A 26767-nucleotide genomic window follows, 5' to 3' on the forward strand; every position below is an offset into this window, starting at 1 on the left:
TTGGTCGCCCTCTGGCCAGGCTCTATGTGCGTGCCGCGCACCACGCCACGCCATGGCTGCGCTCACACCCCGCGCCCTGCCTGCTGCTTGTGTTGCCGCTGCGGCGCGCCTGCTGCTTCCCCATGGCTCCCGCCCGCCTGCTCCCGTGCTTGTTGCTGCTGCGCGGCTGTTGCTGTTGTGCGGCAGCTGCTGCTGCCCAGCGCCGCCCTGCTCCCCCGCGCCCTGGCCGCCCACTGCCGCCTGCGTCCCCCGACCCGCACGTGTCTGCGCTGCCTTGCCGCTGCCGCCCTAACCCCGCGCTCCGGCTTCGACCCCGCCTGCTACTTCCGGTCGCCCCGCTGCCCGCTGCTTCGGGTCGCCCCGCCACCGCAGCCGAAACGCCGCGTCGTGGCCGACCCCTGCCTGCTTGTGCGTGAGCACGCCCCGGCCATGGCTTGGGCCACCACAAGTTGGGGTCGGTCCTCTGCTTAAGATCGTGGCTAATCCCATATTAGCTTTTAATCTTTTAGTTATGTTAATTAACTACAGACCCTATGGCATGTGGGTACCCCTTAATTAGATTAATTAAAGATCATTTAGAAATCGTTAAAACACTGACGTGTGGGACCCTCGAGCCTTGTTGACCGGTCAACGGGTCAACGTTGACTGCTGACTGGGCAGTCAACGGGGCCCACTGTGATGAGGACATCAATACAATTATTACACCCACAGTCCCTGCTGCTATACATACTGGACCAATTACTAGAGCTCGCGCACGCCAATTAAATTACCAGGTACTTTCGTTTCTTGCTAATGATTCTAATGTTCATGAGAATATGATGCTGCCTAAATTGGATACATTTGTTTTGCTTACAAATGAAGGGCCTAGCTTTGAGAAGGATGAACATTGGAGCAAGAACAAGCATGGAGATGATGGCATGCGCATGGGGAACAAGAACGGAGTTACAAGTGATGATTTCAGGACGTTGAAGCCACCATAATGCGTGCATGAAGCCTTGGACGAAATATACAAGATGCTACTTCATAACTTTCGTCCAGAGGCTATTCTAGGTGCTGCGTCACCTTATTATTGGGCCAGGCCCATGTAATTTCGAAATACATAAGTATAGGCTGTTTTTAGAGTCCGTATGTGTGGGGAAACAAGAGATAGGGTTGGTTTCGGACCCCTTCCTCAAGGGCCACGAAATTCCCCCCCTCTTCCTCCATATATACAGCCCTTAGGGCGTCGTTTAGACTTCGGGTTTTGTTTAGATTAAAAGTTCGCCATAGCTGCAACTTCGCGTACTTCGTTTGTGTTCAGCGACCAGACAAAGGCGTCACAGAACCCCACCTTGATCAATAAAGCTTTCATCTTATATTCGCAATATCCAGATTGCAATCTCAGTTTCTTGCCTGTTCTTCGTTTGCTCGCAGGAAACAGACCCTCGTGGTCAGGTTGATCGTGCTCCGGCGTGGTCGATAACCTCTCGGAGTTGGTTTAGCGATTGCTAAGGCGCGACGTCCTCGCACGTTCGTAGTCGGATCGTCAAAGTCGACTTCCATCAAAGCGATATTCATCATCTCATCGAAAGACGAGACACCTTTGCCTCTATCAAGTGGTATCAGATTTCCAGGTTGCTCGGTGAGATTTTACAGTTTTTCGTAGTTTAGATCGAGTCTGTTCTTCATACCTACAGTCCACGAAAAAGCCACAAAAAAAAAATTAGGGTTAGTTCATCATATCCGAACCAATCTGAGCCTTTGCATAATCTTTTTAGGGTTTTTGCTTTGTTGAATTTGCGGTTGCATCGTCGTGTCAAGTTGCTGGTCTTAGAGTCTAGTCTTTTAGAGTTTCGAGTTCTGGTCATAAGTTGTCACGCCGCCGCCGCACCATCATCATCGCCTTGCCATCTACCACCATTGCTTATCCGCCACCGCTTTGAATCCGTATCCATATACCACCACCGCTGCCATATACTACCGCCATATATCCACCACCAATCCGAGTTCTTTTCATAGTCGGTTTGTTTTAGAGATCCATATATTTTCCGTTTCGTGTTTTCCTTGCCTGAGTAGGTCTCGGAAAAAAAAAATATTTTTAGGCCAAAATTTCGGCAACCCAAAATATTTTTTCCCTATCCTATTTTTAGGCCCCGGGTAGTGTTTTGAGACACTCGCCATCATAGTGATTTTTTGTCGCACTTTTTCGTCGTCGCTGCTCTGATTTCCGAAAAAAAAAATAGTCAAAAAATTTTGTGCCCATCCTGTCAGTTTGACCTGGGAAGAGTTTTGAGACACTCGCCATTATAGTGATTTTTTCGCAAAAAAAAAAAAAGGAGGAGCGCAAAAAAAAAAAGAGCGCAAAAAAAAAAAAGAGCGAAAAAAAAAATTCCTGAGTGTGCTTTTCCCTTGTTTACGTGCAGCGCCGAGATTTTGTTAGTGTTCTAGGCTCGCGTCTCTAGCACGGTCTAGCCTAGGACCAGCACAGTACCGTCGTTGAGCGTTTATTCAACTTTGCATCTCTGAATTGATTATTGCTTACCATTTTGCTACCATATTATAAGCCTTCCCAGCTCCACATAAGTCTACATCGTGCGTTGGACTCTCCCTGGTAATCGCTATATCCAAGCTTTGAGAGTTTTTGACTACAACGGTTGCCGATCACCACCTGCTGCTGGGTAAGAACTGGTAAGAATTTGAGATTCGCTTGAAGGTTTTGTGACACACCACCATCCCACCACTTCTAGTAGTCTGCAGGATCATATTCTTTTGTGTTTCTATTGCTGCTAACCATGGCAGGTTCACAAGCCGATGAGACTGATTGGGCGAACATGACGAACAAGGAGTTGCATGATAAATTTCAGCAAATGATGAGTGGCCAGGTGGGAGATGTGCTAAACAGATTTGAAGAGGCTATGGAGAAGATAGATGCCGTGGAGAAGTCGTTTGAGACAAAGCTGGATAACAAGTTTACTGAATTACTAAAGCGTCTTCCCCAACCACCACCGGCTGCACATGTCGCACCTCTACAACAACAACAACCACATCTCCAACGCCGCCTTCCAAATCAAGTGGGACGGGCACAGCGCGTTCCAATTGAGATTGGTCAAAATTCGGGTGCTGCTGTCCCTACTGTTGATGCTTCTTTGGCTCCTGCTCCTGCGGCGGCTGAGGAGGATGGCGATTATGCGGGCGATTATGAGGATGAGGTTGATCAAAATCAGAACTACGTGCAGCCACCAGCACCACCACCAGCAGGTCGACCTCAGGTATATATTCGCAACGGTAGGCCGGCACCACCACCTCAGGTACGAGATCATGACCATCTCCCTAAACTGAAATTGAATATTCCACCATTTGAGGGTAGATATGTTCCTGATATATATCTTACTTGGGAGTTAGAAACTGAACAACGATTTACATGTTTACAATATCCTGAGGAGAGACGTGTTCCTGCTGCTGTTTGTGCTTTCACTAGCTTTGCATGTGTTTGGTGGTCTGAACATTGTAGATTATATCCTGTTCCAGCTACTTGGGCTGCTTTGAAAACTGCTATGCGTACTCGTTGGGTTCCACCATATTATCAACGTGAATTACTTCAAAAATTGCAGCGTTTAAGACAAGGAAAAAATTCTGTAGAAGAATATTATCAGGAATTACAAATTGGCATGATTAGATGTGGTATTGTTGAGGAGAATGAAGCTATGCTTGCACGTTTTATGGGTGGATTAAATAAAGAGATTCAGACCATTCTAGAGTATAAGGATTATAATAATATCACTCGTTTATTCCATCTTGCTTGTAAAGCTGAACGTGAAGTGCAGGATCGACAGCCATTGGCGCGAACTAACTTTTCTGCAGGTCGACCTTCATCATGGACACCGCGTGCATCTTCTACTTCCACTTCACCATCACCTCCATCAGGTGCCACCTCCAGCCGTGATACAAGAAAGCAGGCACAACCACCACTCTCTGCCAAGAGCACACCTGTCGGGCCTGTGCAGAGCTCTTCTTCTTCCATGGCATCGACAGGGCACACAAGTGATATTATTTGTCGTCGTTGTAAGGGAAGAGGACATTTTGCGAGAGAATGCAAATCTCAGCGTGTCATGATTGCTACTGAGGATGGTGGGTATGAGTCCGCTAGTGACTATGATGAGGAGACTTTGGCTCTTATTACACGTGAAGAACATGGTGGAGATGATTATGAAAATGAGACGCAATACATGGCTCCTGAAGACGCTGACAGGTATGAATGTTTAGTTGCTCAACGTGTTTTGAGTGTGCAGGTCACACAAGCAGAGCAAAATCAGAGGCATAATTTGTTCCATACAAAGGGAGTTGTGAAGGAACGTTCTGTTCGCGTCATCATAGATGGAGGGAGCTGTAACAACTTGGCTAGCATGGAGATGGTGGAGAAGCTATCTCTCACCACAAGACCACATCCACATCCTTACTACATCCAATGGTTCAACAACAGCGGCAAGGTTAAGGTAACACGTACTGTTCGTGTGCATTTTAGTATCTCTACATATGCTGATTATGTTGATTGTGATGTGGTACCCATGCAAGCATGTTCCTTATTACTAGGTAGACCATGGCAATTTGATAAAAATTCTGTACACCATGGTAGAAACAATCAGTATACTCTTGTTCATAAGGATAAAAATATTACTTTGCTTCCTATGACTCCTGATTCCATTTTGAAAGATGACATTAATAGAGCTAATAAAGCAAAACAGGAGAAAAATAAGAGTGAAAATCAGATTGTGGCAAAGGAATTTGAGCAACAAATGAAACCTAATAATAAACCATCTAGTGTTGTTTCTGAAATTAAATTGAAAAGTGCATGTTTACTTGCCACAAAATCTGATATTGATGAACTAGATTTCAGCAAATCTGTTTGCTATGCTTTTGTGTGCAAAGAGGCATTATTTTCATTCGAGGACGTGCCTTCCTCTTTGCCCCCTGCTGTCACTCACATTTTGCAGGAGTTCGCTGACGTCTTCCCACAAGACGTGCCACCGGGATTACCACCTATTCGAGGGATTGAGCATCAAATTGACTTAATTCCCGGTGCATCGCTACCCAACCGTGCACCATACCGTACCAATCCAGAGGAGACGAAGGAGATTATGCGTCAAGTACAGGAGCTGCTCGACAAAGGTTATATACGCGAATCTCTTAGTCCTTGTGCTGTTCCTATTATACTCGTGCCTAAAAAGGATGGTACGTCGCGTATGTGTGTTGATTGTAGAGGCATTAATAATATTACTATTCGTTATCGTCATCCTATTCCTAGGCTCGATGATATGCTTGATGAATTGAGTGGCTCTACAATATTCTCCAAAGTTGATTTGCGTAGTGGATACCATCAAATTCGTATGAAATTGGGAGATGAATGGAAAACTGCATTTAAAATTAAGTTTGGTTTATATGAGTGGTTAGTCATGCCTTTTGGGTTAACTAATGCACCTAGTACTTTCATGAGACTAATGAACGAAGTTTTACGTGCTTTCATTGGACGATTTGTGGTGGTCTATTTTGATGATATACTGATTTATAGCAAATCTTTGGAAGAACATTTGGAACATTTACGTGCTGTTTTTATTGCTCTACGTGATGCACGTTTGTTTGGTAACCTTGGGAAGTGCACCTTTTGCACCGACCGAGTATCTTTTCTTGGCTATGTTGTTACTCCACAGGGAATTGAAGTTGATAAAGCCAAGATTGAAGCTATTGAGAGTTGGCCGCAGCCCAAAACGGTCACACAAGTGCGGAGTTTTCTTGGACTCGCTGGTTTCTATAGGCGTTTTGTGAGAGATTTTAGCACCATTGCTGCACCTCTCAACGAGCTTACAAAGAAGGATGTGCCTTTTGTTTGGGGTAACGCACAGGAAGAAGCCTTCACAGTATTGAAAGATAAGTTGACACATGCTCCTTTACTCCAACTTCCTGATTTTAATAAGACTTTTGAGCTTGAATGTGATGCTAGTGGCATTGGATTAGGAGGTGTGTTATTACAAGATGGCAAACCTGTTGCATACTTTTCTGAAAAATTGAGTGGGCCTAGTCTGAATTATTCTACTTATGATAAAGAACTATATGCTCTTGTTCGGACTTTAGAAACATGGCAACATTATTTATGGCCCAAAGAATTTGTTATACATTCTGATCATGAATCTTTGAAACATATTAAAAGTCAAGCTAAACTGAATCGTAGACATGCTAAATGGGTTGAATTCATTGAAACTTTCCCTTATGTCATTAAACACAAGAAGGGTAAAGAAAATGTTATTGCTGATGCATTGTCTCGTCGCTATACTATGCTTTCACAACTTGACTTCAAAATATTTGGTTTGGAGACCATCAAAGATCAATATGTGCATGATGCTGATTTTAAAGATGTATTGCAGAATTGTAAAGAAGGAAGAACCTGGAACAAGTTTGTCGTTAATGATGGATTTGTGTTCCGTGCTAACAAGCTATGCATTCCAGCTAGTTCTCTTCGTCTTTTGTTGTTGCAGGAGGCGCATGGAGGAGGATTAATGGGACACTTTGGCATGAAGAAGACGGAGGACGTACTTGCTACACATTTCTTTTGGCCAAAGATGAGACGGGATGTTGAGCGTTTTGTTGCTCGCTGCACTACATGTCAAAAAGCTAAGTCACGACTCAATCCTCATGGTTTATATATGCCTTTGCCTGTACCTAGTGTTCCTTGGGAGGATATATCTATGGACTTTGTTTTAGGTTTACCTCGAACAAAGAAGGGGAGGGATAGCATATTTGTTGTCGTGGATAGATTCTCGAAAATGGCGCACTTTATACCATGTCATAAAAGCGATGATGCTGTTAATGTTGCTGATTTGTTCTTTCGTGAAATTATTCGCTTGCATGGTGTGCCAAATACTATTGTTTCAGATCGTGATACTAAATTTCTTAGCCACTTTTGGAGATGTTTATGGGCTAAGTTGGGGACTAAACTGCTTTTTAGTACTACTTGTCACCCCCAAACTGATGGACAAACTGAAGTAGTCAATAGAACATTGTCTACTATGCTTAGGGCTGTTTTGAAGAATAATAAGAAAATGTGGGAAGACTGCTTGCCTCATATTGAGTTTGCTTATAATCGTTCATTGCATTCTACTACTAAGATGTGCCCTTTTGAAATTGTGTATGGTTTCCTACCTCGTGCACCTATTGATTTGTTGCCTCTTCCATCTTCGGAGAAGGTTAATTTTGATGCTAAACAACGTGCTGAATTGATCTTAAAAATGCATGAGTTAACTAAGGAAAACATTGAGCGTATGAATGCTAAATATAAACTTGCTGGAGATAAGGGTAGAAAACATGTTGTGTTTGCACCTGGAGATCTTGTTTGGTTACATTTGCGTAAGGATAGATTTCCTGATTTGCGCAAATCAAAGCTAATGCCACGTGCTGATGGTCCTTTTAAGGTGTTAGAGAAAATAAATGATAATGCATATAAACTTGAGCTGCCTGCAGATTTTGGGGTTAGTCCCACTTTTAATATTGCAGATTTGAAGCCTTATTTGGGTGAGGAAGATGAGCTTCCGTCGAGGACGACTTCATTTCAAGAAGGGGAGGATGATGAGGACATCAATACAATTATTACACCCACAGTCCCTGCTGCTATACATACTGGACCAATTACTAGAGCTCGCGCACGCCAATTAAATTACCAGGTACTTTCGTTTCTTGCTAATGATTCTAATGTTCATGAGAATATGATGCTGCCTAAATTGGATACATTTGTTTTGCTTACAAATGAAGGGCCTAGCTTTGAGAAGGATGAACATTGGAGCAAGAACAAGCATGGAGATGATGGCATGCGCATGGGGAACAAGAACGGAGTTACAAGTGATGATTTCAGGACGTTGAAGCCACCATAATGCGTGCATGAAGCCTTGGACGAAATATACAAGATGCTACTTCATAACTTTCGTCCAGAGGCTATTCTAGGTGCTGCGTCACCTTATTATTGGGCCAGGCCCATGTAATTTCGAAATACATAAGTATAGGCTGTTTTTAGAGTCCGTATGTGTGGGGAAACAAGAGATAGGGTTGGTTTCGGACCCCTTCCTCAAGGGCCACGAAATTCCCCCCCTCTTCCTCCATATATACAGCCCTTAGGGCGTCGTTTAGACTTCGGGTTTTGTTTAGATTAAAAGTTCGCCATAGCTGCAACTTCGCGTACTTCGTTTGTGTTCAGCGACCAGACAAAGGCGTCACAGAACCCCACCTTGATCAATAAAGCTTTCATCTTATATTCGCAATATCCAGATTGCAATCTCAGTTTCTTGCCTGTTCTTCGTTTGCTCGCAGGAAACAGACCCTCGTGGTCAGGTTGATCGTGCTCCGGCGTGGTCGATAACCTCTCGGAGTTGGTTTAGCGATTGCTAAGGCGCGACGTCCTCGCACGTTCGTAGTCGGATCGTCAAAGTCGACTTCCATCAAAGCGATATTCATCATCTCATCGAAAGACGGGACACCTTTGCCTCTATCACACTGTCATCCTCTGGTGCACTGCTCGGTGCACTGCACCGGGTGCAGCTAGCAATTTCCCATTTAATTTTTGAATTTATATTAATTCCAGGAATTTCAGAATATTTGTTAAACTTTGAAGGATCATAGAAAATAAATCGTAGCTCGGATGAAAATGTTTTCCTCATGAAAGTTGCTCAGAAAAACGAGACGAATCCGGATACGTGGTCCGTTTACCTGTCAGATGCCTCTAACTATCTGAACATGGAACATTCCCCCTCTGGTCATCTGTCTGACACAGGTCCGGAACTGGGAAAACATTCCCGGTTGATTTCCCGCTTCACCTTTATCGTGTAGCCGTACGTTAGGTCACACCCGGCACATCATATTGCCATGTTATGCTTTGTGATGCTTTGTTTGCTTTATATTTATTGTTTCTTCCCCTCTTCTTCTCGGTAGACCCCGAGACCAATGCCGCCCCTGTGATCGACTACGTCGACAACGAACCTTCTTCTCTTTCGGTGGAGCTTCCAGGCAAGCCCCCCCTTTGATCATTCCGATATCGCCCATTCCATTCTCTCATGCTTGCATTAGATTTTGCTACTGTTATTGTTTGCTCCTATTCTGATGCATAGCCTGCTTTTGTAACCTGCTCATTGTACCTTACCTGCTTATCCTAAACTGCTTAGTATAGGTTCGTTAGTGATCCATCAGTGACCCCCACCTTGTCCTTGTTGCCCCTGCTTCATCATCGAAGACCCGATCAACGGGATCGAAGACCAGGCCCTGGCACCGGCACCGCACATCACTTTCCCCTTAGTTGCTCGACACTACTGGGTTACTATCGAGTGTCGAGGGTGAGACCTCATCAGCACTTCTGATGTTAACCCTGTAGTGTAGCTATTCGGTCATGGTCATCGGGAGTGATTCTGCCTTAACCACTTCCGATACGACTCTGTCGTGCAACCCCTCAAGTGTGAACCTCGAGGGTGGATCCTCTTACGTTCACCTTGATGATTACATCGAGTGCAATCCGTCAAGGGTGATTCCTCAGGTTTTCCCCTTGGTGTTAGACACACGGTTACTATGGTTACTATGACTTTACATTGAACCATGTTACTAAAGACGGGTCGGCCCTGAGGGGTGCCCGCGCGAGCATATTTGCGAGTGATGTGGAGACGGGTTGACCTGGAGGGTGCCCGCGAGATAATTACGAGCTTGGCCGGGCATTCTTAGCCGTTGTCGCAAGTCCTCGAGATGGGGCGACGGGGTCACATCTTTCGTGAGTCTCTGCTTGTTACCGCGCGTTCCTAATCCACTACGATTTCGATATTTGATCCGAGGGGCCTCTGGCCTGATAGCACTAACCATCACGTGGGCATAGTATGGGCGTTCTGCGTCGTATGCATCAGCTGAAGCTTAATAGACGTCAGCGACTGAGCGGCACGCGCCGGGTTGGACTGGTAAGCACCTGCCTTTTTGAAGGAGGTAGCTAGGTCTGCTCACCGGCCGCGTACGCAACGTGCAGGAGTTCCCGGGGAGATCGCCCATGACTCCTGGGGGCATAGGTTTAGTCCGGCGTGCTGACCTCTCTATTAAGCCTAGGTCGGGTTGCGGCGTATTGTTTGGCCGAGGCCGGGCATGACCCGGGAAAGTGTGTCCGACCGGAGTTTGATGAGGACATCAATACCATTGTTACACCCACAGCCCCTGCTGCTATACATACTGGACCAATTACTAGAGCTCGCGCACGCCAATTAAATTACCAGGTACTTTCGTTTCTTGGTAATGATTCTGATGTTCATGAGAATATCATGCTGCCTAAATTGGATACATTTGTTTTGCTTACAAATGAAGGGCCTAGCTTGGACAAGGATGAACATTGGAGCAAGAACAAGCATGGAGATGATGGCATGCGCAAGGGGAACAAGAACGGAGTTACAAGTGATGATTTCAGGACGTTGAAGCCACCATAATGCATGCATAAAGCCTCGGATGAAATATACAAGATGCTACTTCATAACTTTCGTCCAGAGGCTATTTCAGGTGCTGCGTCACCTTATTATTGGGCCAGGCCCATGTAATTTCGAAATACTTGAGTATAGGCTGTTTTTAGAGTCCGTATGTGTAGGGAAACAAGAGATAGGGTTGGTTTCGGACCCCTTCCCCAAGGGCCACGAAATTCCCCATCTTCCTCCATATATACAGCCCTTAGGGCGTAGTTTAGACTTTGGGTTTTGTTTAGATTAAAGTTCGCCATAGCTGCAACTTCGCGTACTTCGTTTGTGTTCAACGAACAGACAAAGGCGTCACAAAACCCCACCTTGATCAATAAAGCTTTCCTCTTATATTCGCAATATCCAGATTGCAATCTTAGTTTCTTGCTTGTTCTTCGTTTGCCTGCAGGAAACAGACCTTCGTGGTCAGGTTCATCGTGCTCCGGCGTGGTCAATAACCTCTCGGAGTTGGTTTAGCGATTGCTAAGGCGCGACGTCCTCGCACGTTCGTAGTCGGATCGTCAAAGTCGACTTCCTCCAAAACGATAGCCACCATCTCATCGAAAGACGGGACACCTTTGCCTCTATCAAGTGGTATCAGATTTCCAGGTTGCTCGGTGAGATTTTACAGTTTTTCGTAGTTTAGATCGAGTCTGTTCTTCATACCTATAGTCCACGAAAAAGCCAAAAAAATTAGGGTTAGTTCATCCTATCCGAAACAATCTGAGCCTTTGCATAACCTTTTCTGTATTTGCTTTGTTGAATTTGCGGTTGCATCGTCGTGTCAAGTTGTTGGTCTTAGCGTCTAGTCCTTTAGAGTTTCGAGTTCTGTTCACAGGTTGTCACGTCGCCGCTGCCATATATCACCACCGCATCATCATCATCGCTGCTGCCATATACCACCACCGCAACAACTTCATCGCCGCTGCCATATACCACCACCACATATTCACCGCCAATCCGAGTCCATATACGCCACCACATATCCGCCGCCGTCATGCCAATCCGAGTCCACCTGCAACATAAATCCGCCACCAGTCCGAGTTTCCACCAGATTCATCTCTGCCACCAGTCCGAGTTCCACCAGATTTATCTCCGCCACCAGTCCTAGTCCGAGTCTAGTATTTTGTTACTCTATTTTGGATTTCTAGATCACGCCACACTCCGAGTCGTGACAGAGAAGGACTCCCAAACTTCCGTGTTACCCGTAGTAGAAAAATAGTTCCAGTTTAAAAAAAAAACTAAGTCTAGAAAATTCTGGCTAGGCAGTTTTTAGGCCATTTGTAGACTTTTTAGAAAAAATGTTGCGGAGCAAAAAAAAGAGGAAAAAAGTGCAAAAAAAAGAGAAAAAAATTCAGAGCGTGCTCCTCCCTTGTTTACGTGCAGCGCCGTGATTTTGTTAGTGTTCTAGGCTCGCGTCTCTAGCATGGTCTAGCCTAGGACCAGCACAGTACCGTCGTTGAGCGTTTATTCAACTTTGCATCTTTGAATTGATTATTGCTGACCCTTTTTGCTACCATATTATAAGCCTTCCCAGCTCCACATACATCTACATCGTGCGTTTGACTCTCCCTGGTAATCGCTCTATCCAAGCTTCAGAGTTTTGACTACAACGGTTGCCGATCACCACCTGCTGCTGGGTAAGAACTGATAAGAATTTGAGATTCACTTGAAGGATTTGTGACACACCACCATCACCACCGCTTCCTAGTAGTCTGTAGGATCATATTCTTTTGTGTTTCTATTGCTGCTAACCATGGCAGGATCACAAGCCGATGAGACTGATTGGGAGAACATGACGAACAAGGAGTTGCATGATAAATTTCAGCAAATGATGAGTGGCCAGGTGGGAGATGTGCTAAACAGATTTGAAGAGGCTATGGAGAAGATAGATGCCCTGGAGAAGTCGTTCGAGACAAAGCTGGAACAAGTTTAATGAATTGCTCAAGCGTCTTCCCCAACCACCACCGGCTGCACCTGTCGCCCCTCTACAACAACAACAACAACAACAACATCTCCAACGCCGCCTTCCAAATCAAGTGGGACGAGCACAGCGCGTTCCAATTGAGACTGGTCAAAATTCGGGTGCCGCTGCACCTACTGTAGATGCTTCTTTGGCTCCTGCTGCTGCGGCGGCTGGGGAGGATGACGATTATGCGGGCGATTATGAGGATGAGGTTGATCAAAATCAGAACTACGTGCAGCCACCAGCACCACCACCAGCAGGTCGACCTCAGGTATATATTCGCAACGGTAGGCCTGCACCACCACCTCAAGTACGAGATAATGACCATATTCCTAAACTGAAATTGAATATTCCACCATTTGAGGGTAGATATGTTCCTGATATATATCTTACTTGGGAGTTAGAAACTGAACAACGTTTTACATGTTTACAATATCCCGAGGAGAGACGGGTTGCTGCTGCTGTTTGTGCTTTCACAAGTTTTGCATGTGTATGGTGGTCTGAATATTGTAGATTATATCCTATTCCAGCTACTTGGGCTGCTTTGAAAACTGCTATGCGTACTCGTTGGGTTCCACCATATTATCAACGTGAATTTCTTCAAAAATTGCAGCGTTTACGACAAGGGAAAAATTATGTAGAAGAATATTATCAGGAATTACAAACTGGCATGATTAGAAGTGGTATTGTTGAGGAGAACGAAGCTATGCTTGCCCGTTTTATGGGTGGATTAAATAGAGAGATTCAGACCATTCTAGAGTATAAGGAGTATATTAATATCACTCGTTTATTCCATCTTGCTTGTAAAGCTGAACGTGAAGTGCAGGATCGACAGGCATTGGCGCGAACTAACTTTTCTGCAGGTCGACCTTCATCATGGACACCGCGTGCATCCTCCACTTCCACTGCACCAGCACCTCCATCAGGTGCCACCTCCAGCCGTGATACAAGAAAGCAGGCACAACCACCACTATCTCCCAAGAGCACACCTGCCGGGCCTGCACAGAGCTCTTCTTCGTCCATGGCATCAACAGGGCACACAAGTGATATTATTTGTCGTCGCTGTAAGGGAAGAGGACATTATGCGCGAGAATGCAAATCTCAGCGTGTGATGATTGCTACTGAGGATGGTGGGTATGAGTCCGCTAGTGACTATGATGAGGAGACTTTGGCTCTTATCACACGTGAAGAACACGGTGGAGATGATTCTGATCATGAGATGCAATATATGGCTCCTGAAGACGCTGACAGGTATGAATGTTTAGTTGCTCAACGTGTTTTGAGTGTGCAGGTTACACAAGCTGAGCAAAATCAGAGGCATAATTTGTTCCATACAAAGAGAGTTGTGAAGGAACGTTCTGTGCGCGTCATCATAGATGGAGGGAGCTGCAACAACTTGGCTAGCATGGAGATGGCGGAGAAGCTATCTCTCACCACAAGACCACATACACATCCTTACTACATCCAATGGTTCAACAACAGCGGCAAGGTTAAGGTAACACGCACTGTTCGTGTGCATTTTAGTATCTCTACATATGCTGATTATGTTGATTGTGATGTGGTACATATGCAAGCATGTTCCTTATTACTTTGTCCACCATGGCAATTTGATAAAAATTCTGTACACCATCGTAGAAACAATCAGTATACTCTTGTTCATAAGGATAAAAATATTACTTTGCTTCCTATGACTCCTGATTCCATTTTGAAAGATGATATTAATAGAGCTAATAAAGCAAAACAGGAGAAGAATAAGAGTGAAAATCAGATTGTGGCAAAAGAATTTGAGCAACAAATGAAGCCTAATAATAAATCATCTAGTGATGCTTCTGAAATTAAATTGAAAAGTGCATGTTTATTTGCCACCAAATCTGATACTGATGAGCTAGATTTCAGCAAATCTGTTTGTTATGCTTTTGTGTGCAAAGAGGCATTAATTTCATTCGAGGACGTGCCTTCCTCTTTGCCTCCTGTTGTCACTAACATTTTGCAGGAGTTCGCTGACGTCTTTCCACAAGACGTGCCACCGGGATTACCGCCTATTCGAGGGATTGAGCATCAGATTGACTTAATTCCCGGTGCTTCGCTGCCAAACCGTGCGCCATACCGTACCAATCCAGAGGAAACGAAGGAGATTATGCGTCAAGTACAGGAGCTTCTCGACACAGGTTATATACGTGAATCCCTTAGTCCTTGTGCTGTTCCTATTATTCTAGTGCCGAATAAGGATGGTACCTCGCGTATGTGTGTTGATTGTAGAGGCATTAATAATATTACTATCCGTTATCGTCATCCTATTCCTAGGTTAGATGATATGCTTGATGAATTGAGTGGCTCTACAATATTCTCCAAAGTTGATTTGCGTAGTGGATACCATCAAATTCGTATGAAATTGGGAGATGAATGGAAAACCGCATAAAAAACTAAGTCTGGATTATATGAGTGATTAGTCATGCCTTTTGGGTTAACTAATGCACCTAGTAGTTTCATGAGATTAATGAATGAAGTTTTACGTGCTTTCATTGGACGATTTGTGGTAGTTTACTTTGATGACATATTGATTTATAGCAGATCTTTGGAGGAACATTTGGAACATTTACGTGATGTTTTTATTGCTCTACGTGATGCACGTTTGTTTGGTAACCTTGGGAAGTGCACCTTTTGCACCGACCGAGTGTCTTTTCTTGGCTATGTAGTTACTCCACAGGGAACTGAAGTTGATAAAGCCAAGATTGAAGCTAGAGTTGGCCGCAGCCCAAAACGGTCACACAAGTGAGGAGTTTACTTGGCCTCGCTGGATTCTATAGGCGTTTTATGAGAGATTTCAGCACCATTGCTGCACCTCTCAATGAGCTTAGAAAGAAGGATGTGCCTTTTGTTTGGGGTACCGCACAGGAAGAAGCCTTCACGGTATTGAAAGATAAGTTGACACATGCTCCTTTACTCCAACTTCCTGATTTTAATAAGACTTTTGAACTTGAATGCGATGCTAGTGGAATTGGATTAGGAGGTGTGTTATTATAAGATGGCAAACCTGTTGCATACTTTTCTGAAAAATTGAGTGGGCCTTGTCTGTATTATTCTACTTACGATAAAGAATTATATGCTCTTGTTCGGACTTTAGAAACATGGCAACATTATTTATGGCCCAAAGAATTTGTTATACATTCTGACCATGAATCTTTGAATCATATTAAAAGTCAAGCTGAACTGAATCGTAGACATGCTAAATGGGTTGAATTCATTAAGACTTTCCCTTATGTCATTAAACACAAGAAGGGTAAAGAAAATGTTATTGCTGATGCATTGTCTCGTCGCTATACTATGCTTTCACAACTTGACTTCAAAATATTTGGTTTGGAGACCATCAAAGATCAATATGTGCATGATGCTGATTTTAAAGATGTTTTGCAGAATTGTAAAGAAGGACGAACATGGAACAAGTTTGTCGTTAATGATGGATTTGTGTTCCGTGCTAACAAGCTATGCATTCCCGCTAGCTCCATTCGTCTTTCGTTGTTGCAGGAGGCGCATGGAGGAGGATTAATGGGACACTTTGGCGTGGAGAAGACGGAGGACGTACTTACTACACATTTCTTTTGGCCAAAGATGAGACGGGATGTTGAGCGCTTTGTTGCTCGCTGCACTACATGTCAAAAAGCTAAGTCACGACTCAATCCTCATGGTTTATATATGCCTTTGCCTGTACCTAGTGTTCCTTGGGAGGATATATCTATGGACTTTGTTTTAGGTTTACCTCGAACAAAGAAGGGGAGGGATAGCATATTTGTTGTCGTGGATAGATTCTCGAAAATGGCACACTTTATACCATGTCATAAATGCGATGATGCTGTTAATGTTGCTGATTTGTTCTTTCGTGAAATTATTCGCTTGCATGGTGTACCAAATACTATTGTTTCAGATCGTGATACTAAATTGCTTAGCCACTTTTGGAGATGTTTATGGGCTAAGTTGGGGACTAAATTGCTTTTTAGTACTACTTATCACCCCCAAACTGATGGACAAACTGAAGTAGTCAATAGAACATTGTCTACTATGCTTAGGCCTGTTTTGAAGAATAATAAGAAAATGTGGGAAGAATGCTTGCCTCATATTGAATTTGCTTATAATCGTTCATTGCATTCTACTACTAAGATGTGCCCTTTTAAAATTGTGTATGGTTTCCTACCTCGTGCACATATTGATTTGTTGCCTCTTCCATCTTCGGAGAAGGTTAATTTTGATGCTAAATAACGTGCTGAATTGATCTTAAAAATGAATGAGTTAACTAAGGAAAACATTGAGCGTATGAATGCTAAATATAAGCTTGCTGGAGATAAGGGTAGAAAACATGTTGTGTTTGCACCTGGAGATCTTGTTTGGTTACATATGCGTAAGGATAGATTTCCTGATTTGCGCAAATCAAAGCTAATGCCACGTGCTGATGGTCCTTTTAAGGTGTTAGAGAAAATAAATGATAATGCATATAAACTTGAGCTGCCTGCAGATTTTGGGGTTAGTCCCACTTTTAACATTGCAGATTTGAAGCCTTATTTGGGTGAGGGAGATGAGCTTCCGTCGAGGACGACTTCATTTCAAGAAGGGGAGGATGATGAGGACATCAATACCATTGTTACACCCACAGCCCCTGCTGCTATACATACTGGAACAATTACTAGAGCTCGCGCAAGCCAATTAAATTACCAGGTACTTTTGTTTCTTGGTAACGATTCTAATGTTCATGAGAATATGATGCTGCCTAAATTGGATACATTTGTTTTGCTTACAAATGAAGGGCCTAGCTTTGAGAAGGATGAACATTGGAGCAAGAACAAGCATGGAGATGATGGCATGTGCATGGGGAACAAGAACGGAGTTACAAGTGATGATTTCAAGACGTTGAAGCCACCATAATGTGTGCATGAAGCCTTGGACGAAATATACAAGATGCTACTTCATAACTTTCGTCCAGAGGCTATTCTAGGTGCTGCGTCACCTTATTATTGGGCCAAGCCCATGTAATTTCGAAATACTTAAGTATAGGCTGTTTTTAGAGTCCGTATGTGTGGGGAAACAAGAGATAGGGTTGGTTTGGGACCCCTTCCCCAAGGGCCACGAAATTCCCCCCTCTTCCTCCATATATACAGCCCTTAGGGCGTCGTTTAGACTTCGGGTTTTGTTTAGATTAAAAGTTCGCCATAGCTGCAACTTCGCGTACTTCGTTTGTGTTCAACGACCAGACAAAGGCATCACAGAACCCCACCTTGATCAATAAAGCTTTCATCTTATATTCGCAATATCCAGATTGCAATCTCAGTTTCTTGCTTGTTCTTCTTAATTTCTTAGTCACTTTTGGAGATGTTTATGGGCTAAGTTGGGGACTAAACTGCTTTTTAGTACTAGTTGTCACCTCCAAACTGATGGTCAAACTGAAGTAGTCAATAGAACATTGTCTACTATGCTTAGGGCTGTTTTGAAGAATAATAAGAAAATGTGGGAAGAATTCATGAGGACATCAATACCATTGTTACACCCACAGCCCCTGCTGCTATACATACTGGACCAATTACTAGAGCTCGCGCACGCCAATTAAATTACCAGGTACTTTCGTTTCTTGGTAATGATTCTAATGTTCATGAGAATATGATGCTGCCTAAATTGGATACATTTGTTTTGCTTACAAATGAAGGGCCTAGCTTTGAGAAGGATGAACATTGGAGCAAGAACAAGCATGGAGATGATGGCATGCGCATGGGGAACAAGAACGGAGTTACAAGTGATGATTTCAGAACGTTGAAGCCACCATAATGCGTGCATGAAGCCTTGGACGAAATATACAAGATGCTCATAACTTTCGTACAGAGGCTATTCTAGGTGCTGACCTTATTATTGGGCCAGGCCCATGTAATTTCAAAATACTTGAGTATAGGCTGTTTTTAGAGTCCGTATGTGTGGGGAAACAAGAGATAGGGTTGGTTTTGGACCCCTTCCCCAAGGGCCACGAAATTCCCCCCTCTTCCTCTGTATATACAGCCCTTAGGGCGTAGTTTAGACTTTGGGTTTTGTTTAGATTAAAGTTCGCCATAGCTGCAACTTCGCGTACTTCGTTTGTGTTCAATGACCAGACAAAGGCGTCACAGAACCCCACCTTGATCAATAAAGCTTTCCTCTTATATTCGCAATATCCAGATTGCAATCTTAGTTTCTTGCTTGTTCTTCGTTTGCCTGCAGGAAACAGACCTTCGTGGTCAGGTTGATCGTGCTCCGGCGTGGTCAATAACCTCTCGGAGTTGGTTTAGCGATTGCTAAGGCGCGACGTCCTCGCACGTTCGTAGTCGGATCGTCAAAGTCGACTTCCTCCAAAACGATAGCCACCATCTCATCGAAAGACGGGGCACCTTTGCCTCTATCAGAGTTAATCGAGCGTGGTGGGTAAGTTGGTGCACCCCTGCAGGGAAGAAAACATATATCGATAGCCTGTCCTACGGTAACGGACACTTGGAGTTGTATCCGGATTGATACAAGTAGAACTGGATACCTGAGATGAGAAATGGATATGAGAAATGGAGATGAGAACTTGATAGTATGGCTCTGGGATTGCTTTCTCACAGGGAGTCGAGAAAGGATCTCTGGCCGAGGTTGATAACACTACTACTACTTTACTTTATGCTACTCTTATCTCTTCTGATGCTGCAAGATGCTTGGAGCTGCTTGAAGATGCTAGTCTTCGATAGGCTAGGCTTTCCCCTTCTCTTCTGGCATTCTGCAGTTCAGTCTACATATACAGCCCATTTCATTGATACCGATGCATATGTAGTGTAGTTCCTTGCTTGCGAGTACTTTGGATGAGTACTCACGGCTGCTTTGCTCCCCCTTTTCCCCTTTCTTTTTCTTTCCGGTTGATGCAACCAGATGTCGGAGCCCAGGAGCCAGATGCCACCGCCGATGCTTACTACTACGTGGAGGCCGCCGACGACTAGGAGTAGTTAGAAGGCTCCCAGGCAGGAGGCCTTGCCTTTTCGATCGATGTTGCTTTTGTGCTAGCCTTCTTAAGGCAAACTTGTCTAACTTATGTCTGTACTCAGATATTAATTCTTCCGCTGACTCTCGTGTTTTTGAGCTGATGTATTCGAGCCCTCGAGGCCCCTGGCTTGTAATATAAGGCTTGTATTATTTCAATTTGTGTCTAGAGTTGTGTTGTGATATCTTCCCGTGAGTCCCTGATCTTGATCGTACACATTTGCGTGTATGATAAGTGTACGATTGAATCGGGGGTGTCACAATCCCTCCATTGTTCATTGGAAGTCATTATGGACCGGGAACATGAGGGGAATTTCCTAGGGCTGGAATTCTGGCCGCCAGATATTTTGACTCGAAACGCGGAGGCTCGACTGGTTGGGGTTGGCTAATGTGCGTACCACGCACACCACCAGAAGGACACGAGCCTGTTTTTTAGGATCAACACGAGCCAGGGTCTGGCTGGTACGCCGTTGGGTCCTACCATTCGAGAATACAAAAGGAATCTTTTAAATTGCCGAATGAATCTATGTGTAATACCATGCCCGTATTTTCCTTGCAAATAGTAATCTCAACGTGGTAATTGATTTATGACGAGTTCTTGAATTAGAGTGAGTTTGTGATATATTGATCTCAACGTGGATTTCACATTTCATGGTATCCCTAGTAAGTTTTTCATTGCAAATTCAAATTTAAAAGATGAACGGTATGGTGGTGAGAAAACTCTGTATGTATCAAGCATATGACCACACACACACGAACACGAACACAACAACAATCCAATAAGTATAGTGCACCTATTTTTCCAAACCATGCATGTATGACACGAATTCAAAAATACTCCTTCTGTTCCTAAATATTTGTCTTTTAGAGATTTCAACAAGTGACTACATACAGAGCAAAATGAGTGAATCTACACTCTAAAATATGTCTATATACATCCGTATGTGGCAGTCCATTTGAAATCTCTAAAAAGACTAATATTTAGGAACGAAGGGAGTAAAATGTAAGACATGCATGGTCCTCAATTCAATATTTAAAAAGAACAGGAAACTGAAACATGAATATTAAGTCTAGTACTACATACTCCCTCCAGTCCTTTTTACTCCGCGTATAAGAATTATCTGAAGTCAAGCTTCATAAAGTTTGACCATATTTATATGAAAAAATATTAATATCTACAATACTAAATTTCTACAATATGAAAACTAAAGTCATGACGCATCTAATGTTGTTGATTTTCACATTCTGAATGTTGGTATTTTTCTCTATAAATTCTGTCAAAGTTTACGAGGTTTGACTTCACACAAACCTTGTATGCGAACTAAAAAGGACCGGAGGGAGTACATGCAAATGTTGTGTTTAGGCGGAGCTATGTAGATTGTTGGGGGTTAACCCCTCGACCTTAGATAAAATTGTGAAGCTCTGTTTAGGATTGTTAGATTATATTTGTCCCCACCCTCCCAAACACCGATTGGTTGTGCACCCCCCTCCTACCCGGGAGAATATCATGTGCCCCCACACCTTAGATGCTATATGCTGATACGAGTTGCTTGGAGCTTGTAGATCTGAGATATAGCAGCTCACAAGATGACTTAATATTTTTACAGGAAACCTTAATGAGTTTGAGAATTGCACACAATTTGTACAAAAACTACTCAGATGCCCTTGGGTCCCATATCCAACGACCTTGAAGCTCATATCACCATAGCATCTAAGATGAAGGAGGACCTCATATTCTCCTTTATGTAAGAATATCATGTGCTACCACACCTTAGATGCTTTGGTGATACAAGCTCTTCGAAGCTGTTGGATTTGTGATCCAACAACTCCTTGGTGGTTCGAATGTTTTTTTTGCAGAAAAGCCCCCAAAGAGTTCAGCCACTGCTTACAAGCACAAAGACTACTCATATGCCATTGGATCTCAGATCAAACGACCTCGAAGCTCGTATCACTGTAGCATCCAAGCTGCGAGAGCACCTGATGTTTTCTCGCACGGGAGAATATGAGGTTCTCCCGCACCGTAGATTCTATGGTGATATGAGTTCACGGTGATCTAACGGCTCACAGTAGGAGGCTTGAATGTTTTTGCAATATACGCTTGAGAGAGTTTGGGAATTGCGCAGAAAGTACAAGTACTACGCATGTGGCATCTGATCACAGATCATACGACCTAGATGCTCGTATCACCGTAGCGGCTAATTAAGCTACGGGGAGCACCTAATATGAGCAACGGGGAGCCGTTGGATCCAAGATGCAGCGGCACACACGAGGCCTGAATGTTTTATTTGCAAAAAAAACCTTGGAGAGTTTGGAAATTGCGCATAATTACAAAGACTACTCCCAAGCCATTGGATCTCAGTTCCAACGATGTAAAAACTCGTATCACCATAGCATCTAAGCTGTGGGGTGGATGTGATATTCTATGTCTCTGTCATTTTTGTTCGTAAACTTGCAAAATACGTGTAACTCGTGCCTTTACTTGTCTAAGCGCGCAAAGTGTTTGTTTAAAAAACGATCCTACACTGAAATATCGGAACAACACACGGGGGTCCCACTTGTCATTGATCAAATTTGGACCTAAAACTAACAAATCAGAAAGACGAGATACGAACTAGCAACCTGGAATACAAAGCGTAAGTTGATAGCCTGAAACAACAACGGCTGTTGGCTTTGTCCCATAACTTGATTTTATACAGTATTCCGTTGAGTAGAGTATAGGGAGTGCCTCGTCAACACGTGCATGGACGTTGACTCACTTACTGGTGGGTCCCAGGTCTGCGATCTCTCTCTCCTCTCCACCGTCTAACCATTAGACGCACGGGCACACACGAAGAGCGGCGCTAGCGTGCCGTGGTGTTATTATAACTAAAAAAGCTTGGAAAATAGAAGAATCGCCTAGAACAAGAGACGTTGTGGCTGGTCGAGACGGAACTAACCACACCAATCCTCCGTGCCACGTTAGCATGATGAAGCTGTGTGGCTAGTGGGGTGTTTTTGACCGACTGGCTGGGTCCCGAGGTCGAACCATAGGTAGTACGTCTAATACAGTATATTTTTACACGAACATTTTTCCTCCGTGCCGAGACGTGGCACACCATACCGCGCGGTTTCGGGGTCCTCCCGGGTGGTGCACGCATATATTCTTCCTTGCCGAGACGTGAGACCCCCTACCGCGCGTTTTTTGGGTCCTCCTCGGTCGTAGCGCCGAAGCAAGTAAATGAGTCGTCAAATCACGAAAGACCACCTTTCCCGCCGAGTACATCAGTGAAGCACGGTGGCTAGCTAGTTGGGCTAGTGCGGCCGATTAGCTAGGCCGCCGCCACATTTGTTTTTTCACTCCTTTTTTTATCTCCTTGCCGGCACGTAAACTTAAATATCCACCGCAGCGTTGCTCTGGTCTTCGGGTGCGGCAGGATTGTTAATTTTTTGATTCACGGAGCAGGCACAGCAGGATTTTTAATTTGTTGATTGACGGGAGCAGGCGCGGCAGCAATTAGTCACGATGACTCCGCCTGTAAAACTCACTGCTCCCTGATGTGAAAAGTCGTCGACTGGTGTTTTCCCATGGTGAAAACCAAAAGATTCACCCCGCTCCTCGGCTGGCTCCCTCCGCCTTCCCGTAGATTGCATTGCCTTTCAGCCGTTTCGCCCCCTTTGCTTCCTCTCCCCATTGCTTCTACCTGGTGCCATGGCGGCGTAGCAGATCACGGAGTCTGAGGTGAGGCGCCTGACACGGGAGCTCCAGGCTATGACGCCCTCGATTCAATCGTACACTAATCATACACGCAAATGTGTATGATCAAGATCAAGGACTAACGGGAAGATATCACAACACAAGTCTAGACACAAATTAAAATAATACAAGCTTTATATTACAAGCCAGGGGCCTCGAGGGCTCGAATACATAAGCTCGAATACACAAGAGTCAGCGGAAGCAACATTATCTGAGTACAGACATGAGTTAAACAAGTTTGCCTTAAGAAGGCTAGCACAAAAGCAACATCGGTCAAAAAGGCAAGGCCTCCTGCCTGGGAGCCTCCTAACTACTCCTGGTCGTCGACGTTCTCCACGTACTAGTAGGCATCGGCGGTGGCATCTAGCTCCTAGGCTCCGACATCTGGTTGCATCAACTGGAAAGAAGAAGAAAGGGGGAAAGGGGGAGCAAAGCAACCGTGAGTACTCATCCAAAGTACTCGCAAGCAAGGATCTACACTACATATGCATCGGTATCAATGAAAAGGGTTGTATCTGTGGACTGGACTGCAGAATGCCAAAAGAGAAGGGGAAAGAAAGCCTAGCCTATCGAAGACTAGCATCTTCTGAAAACCACCATCTTGCAGCAACAGGAGGGACTAGAGTAGCATAAAGTAAAGTAGTAGAAGCGTTATCAACTTCGGCCAGAGATCCTTTCTCGACTCCCTGCGAGAAAGCAATCCCAGAGCCATACTATCCATTTCTCATATCCATGTCTCATCTCAAGTATCCAGTTCTAGTTGTATCGATCGGGATACAACTCCAAGTGTCCGTTACCATAGGACAGGCTATCGATAGATGTTTTCTTCCCTGCAGGGGTGCACCAACTTACCCACCACGCTCGATTAACTCCGGCCGGACACACTTTCCTGGGTCATGCCCAGCCTCGGCCAAACAATACGCTGCAACCCGACCTAGGCTTAACAGAGAGGTCAACACGCCAGACTAAACCTATGCCCCAGGGGTCATGGGCCATCGCCCCGGGAACTCCTGCACGTTGCGTACGCGGCCGGTGAGCAGACCTAGCTACCTCCTTCAAAAAGGCAGGTGCTTACGCAGTCCAATCCGGCGCGCGCCGCTCAGTCGTTGACGTCTATTAAGCTTCGGCTGATGCATACGACGCAGAATGCCCATACTATGCCCACGTGATGGTTAGTGCTATCAGGCCAGAGGCCCCTCGGATCAAATATCCAAATCGTAGTGGATTAGGAACGCGCAGTAACAAGCAGAGACTCACAAAAGATGTGACCCCGTTGCCCCGTCTCGAGGACGTGCGGCAAGGGCTAAGAATGCCTGGCCACGCCTTGTAATTATCTCGCGGGCACCCTCCAGGTCAACCCGACTCCTCATCACTCGCAAATATGCTCGCGCGGGTACCCCTCAGGGCCGACCGGTCTTTAGTAACATGGTTCAGTGTAAAATCATAGTAACCATAGTAACCGTGTGTCTAACACCAAGGGGAAAACCGGAGGAATCACCCTTGACGGATTCCACTCGATGTAATCATCGAGGTGAACGTAACAGGATCCACCCTCAAGGTTCACACTTGAGGGGTTGCACGACAGAGTCGTATCGGAAGTGGTTAAGGCGGAATCACCCTCGATGACCACGACCGAATAGCTACACTACAGGGTTAACATCAGAAGTGCTGTATGAGGTTCCACCCACTACAAAAAAATACACTTCCGTGATGATACGTGTTTGTCACAGTAGGTCGCGTTTTTTGTCATGCATGTACATCCATGACAAATTTATGACAGAATCAAGATAGTCATACCTGTGCTGTCGTAGAAGTGTTCCATGACATTACCAAAATTATCATCATGGAAGTGTCCACTTCCATGACGATAAATCGCGCGTCACAGAAGTGCTTTCGTCAAGGGTGACCGACACGTGGCATCCACCGTAACGGAACGCCGTTAAGCTATCGGGTCAAGTTTTGGATCCGATAACCCGTTAACAGCCCCGACCAATGGGGATTTTCCACGTGTAAAATCATCATTGGCTAGAGGAAACACGTGTCGGCTCATCGTTGGGACAGATGTCATCCACTCACTAGACAGAAGGCGCCTATGATACGTCGACACATGGCACGGCCCAACAGTGGCCCATTCCTGTGAAAAGGCCGGCCCATTTGACTTGGTCAAAAGCTGGCGGGCCGGCCCATGGAAAGCCTGTTAACGGCCTGTTCGCATATAGCCCATTTACAGCCCGCTAACCCAAGGGCCGTTACGCCCTATCCGAATTAGGCCCAGTAGCATCATCTGGGCCATCCAATATGATTCCAGCCCGTTTTCACTTTTGGCCCATGTATAGCCCATGACGTCTTTCGGCCCAGATGAGGCCCTTTGTAACTCTTGGCCCATTAGCGGCCCGTGCTGAAACTGGCCCGTAATGAACACTGTATTACTTTACACCCATTAATGGCTCATGGTGAAACTGGCCCGTAATGAACAGGCATTCGGTTACTTACGGCCCGTTACTGTCATTTTCTGCTTGTGGGCCAAATTCAGCCCGTCGTTACAGTCGGCCCGTTTGTGGACCATTAGTCTGTTGGGCCATTTTCATAGCATCACCAAATACGGCCTATTAACGGCCCGTTATGGTCAGCCCATAAAACGTATGATTTCCATTAAAGGCCCCGTCTACGGCCCATTAAAGGCCCGTACAAGACCCATAAATGAGTCGGCGGCCCATGGATCCTACGAGACGTAGAAGGCCCATGGATCCTACGACACGTAGAAGGCCCATGGATCCTATGAGACGTACAAGGCCCATGGATCCTACGAGACGTAGAAGGCCCATTGATAGAGGCAAAGGTGTCCCGTCTTTCGATGAGATGATGGATATCACCTTGGTGGAAGTCGACTTTGACGATCCGACTACGAACGTGCGATGACATCGCGCCTTACGACGATGCAACCGCAAATTCAACAAAGCAAACACAGAAAAGATTATGCAAAGGCTCAGATTGGTTCGGATAGGATGAACTAACCCTAAAAATTTTTTTGGCTTTTTCGTGGACTATAGGTATGAAGAACAAACTCGATCTAAACTACGAAAAACTGTAAAATCTCACCGAGCAACCTGGAAATCTGATACCACTTGATAGAGGCAAAGGTGTCCTGTCTTTCGATGAGATGATGGATATCACTTTGGTGGAAGTCGACTTTGACGATCCGACTACGAACGTGCGATGACGTCGCGCCTTAGCAATCGCTAAACCAACTCCGAGAGGTTATTGACCACGCCGGAGCACGATCAACCTGACCACGAGGGTCTGTTTCCTGCGAGCAAACGAAGAACAAGCAAGAAACTGAGATTACAATCTGGATATTGCGAATATAAGATGAAAGCTTTATTGATCAAGGTGGGCTTCTGTGACGCCTTTGTCTGGTCGTTGAACACGAACGAAGTACGCGAAGTTGCAGCTATGGCGAACTTTTAATCTAAACAAAACCCAAAGTCAAAATGACGCCCTAAGGGCTGTATATATGGAGGAAGAGGGGGGAATTTCGTGGCCCTTGGGGAAGGGGTCCGAAAC

The sequence above is a fragment of the Aegilops tauschii genome, chromosome 1, assembly GCF_002575655.3.
Source record: "Aegilops tauschii subsp. strangulata cultivar AL8/78 chromosome 1, Aet v6.0, whole genome shotgun sequence".
NCBI classification, from domain to species: domain Eukaryota; kingdom Viridiplantae; phylum Streptophyta; class Magnoliopsida; order Poales; family Poaceae; genus Aegilops; species Aegilops tauschii.